General features: G+C 33.9%; 1 pseudogene; it reads left to right on the top strand.

The window, feature by feature from the left end:
- Nucleotides 1-590: 590 nt before the first annotated feature.
- Nucleotides 591-2,485, top strand: LOC110707984 (annotated as a pseudogene).
- The last annotated feature ends 1,329 nt before the right edge of the window (nt 2,486-3,814 follow it).

The following is a 3,814-nucleotide window of genomic DNA, read 5'->3' as shown; positions in this document are numbered from 1 at the left end:
ATTTATAGTTGTAGATGGAGTTTGGAAGAAATGGCCGGAGTATTCCAGAAATTCCTCCATCATTCTTGTAGCCTTAATATTTTAGAATGTTCCTGAACCACGTTTCTAGTTACTTCCAATGTCAAGAATTCTCTAGATCATTTTAGTGGCTTGTATGATACGAGTTTGTAGAAAAATTTAGAGAATTGAGGAACAACACCAACCACTCTACATGTATCCGAAAGCTTCTAGAACATGAACCAATACTCCATCAAAATAATGGGCTTTGGAAATTTGGGCCATACCCAACAACTCCATGATCTAGATGAAGCTCTTTCACTCTTCACGCATTACACCCAATTGGGTTTCAAACACGGTTACCCTCAACTCCAATGGTTAGGAAAAGGGACTAGCTTGCAAATATAAAAAATCTTAAGCTATCAGTTATACATTGTTGCACATCTTGTTGATTAGCTTTTTGTAGAGCAATTAACTTGGAAAATATTTATTAGAAAAAAATTATTATTAAATTAAAAATAAATTAATTTACAACTAGCTTAATCATTGGATCAACAGATAGCTAGAATTGTTATAGCTTAAAAACATGATGTATGTGGCATGACAAGCTATTAAAAGAATTAGCCAACCATTACTCTTCTCTCCTTTACAAACTCGCTCGATTTCGCAACTTCGATCAAATTGACCCATATCTTGAGTTCATCAAAAAGCGCGGAATTCGTTGCAAAGAATCACTCTTTATTGGGTAAATTCAGCATTATGGAAAATGTCAATTGGTTGAGAAAGCAATTGGGTTGTTTAATCAAATGCCCACATTCAATTGTGAAAGAAATTTGCAGTCTTTTATTACTTTGCTTAATGTTCTTGTTGATAATGATCGGTTTTCTGATGCCAATGATTTGTTTTTGAGGTGTAAGGAGTTGGGTTTTCGGCCGAATTCGATTTCGTTTAATATTGATGAAGGGGTGGTTGGTTAAGGGTGATTTGGATAATGCGTGTAAGCCTGTAAGGTGTTCGATGAAATGCTTGAGAGAGAAGTTGAGCCTAGTGTTGTGACTTATAATAGTTTGATTGGGTTTATGTGTAAGAAGGGTGATGTGGGTAAGGGTAAAAAGTTGCTTGATGACATGATTAGGAAAAGGAAACATCCTAATGCGGTTACTTATGCTCATTTGATGGAGGGATTGTGTGCATTGGGGAAGCATAACGAGGCAAAAAAGATGATGTTTGATATGGAGTATCGAGGGTGCAAACCCCGGCTTACTAATTTCGGGGTTTTGATGACTGATTTTAGCGCAAAGAGGCAAGCTTGATGAAGCTAAAGCTTTGCTACTTGAGATGAAGAAGAAGAGGCTAAAGCCTGATGTTGTGATATATTACATATTGGTTAATTTTATGTGCAAGGGAGAGTTGAGGAGGCTTATAAGGTGCTTGTTGATATGCAAATTAAAGGTTGTGAGCCTAATGCAGCTAAATAAAGGATATTGGTTGATGGGTTTATTCGTGTTGGTGAGTTCAAGAGGGGTTTGAGTATTCTACATGTTATGCTGTTGAGCAATCATTCTCTGCGTTTGGAAAGCTTTTATAGCTTAGTTACGGGCTTGCTCAAGGGCGGAAAGATGGATGATACTATAATATTCATGTCGAATGAGACTTTTGTGTCGCTTGAACTATTGGTAGTTTTTTTTTTTTTTTTTGACGAGGAACTATTGGTAGTTGATATTTCGAAGTCTGAACTCCGAAGTCCCAACATTAATCTGTCACTAATGAGATGACCCAAACTATGCATACTTCCTATAGCATTTTTAGGGATCATGTGCTATACTTTATTATTCCTATTTCATGAGTTTATATACGGAGTACTTGTTTACGATATCTGGGATGGGAAAAGCTGAGTGTTTGTAAAGTTTAAAGGACTTCCTTATATGTCTTTATACTTAAGTGATTAGGAGGAGCGAAGAATTAAGAATAACATAACCATAGTATATTTTGTGTAATCATGTTACATTATATATCTGATCTTCATAGGTTGGCGAGGGGGAAGGGGCGCAATTGGGTGGTGTTATGTGGAAAGGTTTAAACGTCTCAACTGTGAAGATGGATTAAGCTCCCTGTTTTGCTTACTGAGCCAATAATAAGGTATTCTGTTTCTTGAGTTATTGGCCCTAGGATAATTACTGGTGGGATTAAGACTTTGCTAAATTGGATGTCTGTCCTTCGACAACGATATATAGGAATTACGAGTCCAATGATAAAAGGTGGGCTTTGCTTGGGGAACTATGTTTATGGGCTTTGCCTGATAATAAAAGAAACATAGTAGTGGTTACTCATATGATACTGAAACTTAGGTCCAGATGGAATTTTTGAGTGTGATAGTGAGCTGTGCAATTAGTAGTTAGCAGCTTAAAGTTCCCTTCTAATTATTTCATAGTGAAGATATTGAGGTTTAGGTTTCCTTCTTCTAACCAACACACCAGAAGATGATTAATTGTTGTAACTGCTCCACCCCTATCAACTCCATCTTGTTATTCTTCTTTAGCTCAATTTTGCCTGCATATGTGGGTACAGCTGAGAAAAATTTAAAATCGTGAAGATGGCTTTGAAAACCAAAAAGTTTAGAGTACCGTACCATTCATTGTTTTAAACGATGTTTATGAATTGTACGAAGTAGTTACATACTGTGCTACGCAAAATGAAACTTTATATGTACTTTTCAAACACATTAACTAAATTGACCGTGATGAAATCAAAAACTAATAAGCATAACTTCATCGGTTCTTTTTTACTTGTTTCTTTTCTCACGCTTGTCAATGCAAAATTTTAACGATCAACAACTTTAATTTTTCACAAGTAAAAATCATAAAATTTATATATTATGATAGTAATTATTGAGACGAAATAAAAAAGATCCTACATAAATATGTTTTTCCTTACGTATTATTCACAAAATACGGTCAAAGGAAAGGTGGTAAATAGTGTAAAAGTCATTTTTATATGCATATTATACTGTCAAGTGAAGTGCGTGTTTCTTTTGCGAACTCTTAGCTTCTGTACTTAGACAATCTTTACTACGCGCTCGACATGTCAATCTAGGGAAAAAGGTTTTTTTATATGCTTATTATACTTGTACGGACTATGTGATTTTTCTTTCTTTCTTTTTTTTTTTTTTTTTTGAAGAAGATTTTTCTTTCTTTCTTTCTTCTTCTTCTTTATTCTATTTTATTTTATTACTAGATGAAATCCGTACGATACACGATTTATTTGTATTTTTTCAAATAAAATATTTTACTAAATATATATTTATCTAATAAATTTTGTGATATTCGCTTACTTATTGCTTGAATTTTTATTATAAAATGAATTATTAACTTTGTTTCTCATGTTTAGATAAAATTCGTAATTTAAAAAGACAATATTTTATTTCATAAAGTTTCATATGTGGCTGGTCACACCGTGTAGTCGGGATTACTTGGTCAGGAGTTACTTGGTTGATCAAGGGTTACTCAATCGATCAGAGGTTACTCGAACAGTCAGGGGTTACTCGGTCAGTGTTTGGGTGTGTCTTAGCCGGCCACACGATATGACTAGCCACATAAAAAATCCGCTGGTTTTATTTTTATAATTAATATAAAAATTTTGATCCAAAATAAATTGCAATTCTTTTTTTTCATTGGCTAAAATATAACATTTTCCTATGTGACGCTTTAAAATTAATCTTATGTAGCATAATCCTATTGTAGCGTTTTAAAATTATTAATCCTACGTGACGCTGTTTTATTATAATCCTACGTAGCGCTTTTAAAAAAAAACTAATCTT

The sequence above is a fragment of the Chenopodium quinoa genome, unplaced genomic scaffold (assembly GCF_001683475.1).
Source record: "Chenopodium quinoa cultivar QQ74 unplaced genomic scaffold, ASM168347v1, whole genome shotgun sequence".
Taxonomy (NCBI): Eukaryota; Viridiplantae; Streptophyta; class Magnoliopsida; order Caryophyllales; family Amaranthaceae; genus Chenopodium; species Chenopodium quinoa.
The sequence above is the reverse complement of the archived record's forward strand: the minus strand, read 5'-3'. Positions and strand labels throughout refer to the sequence as shown.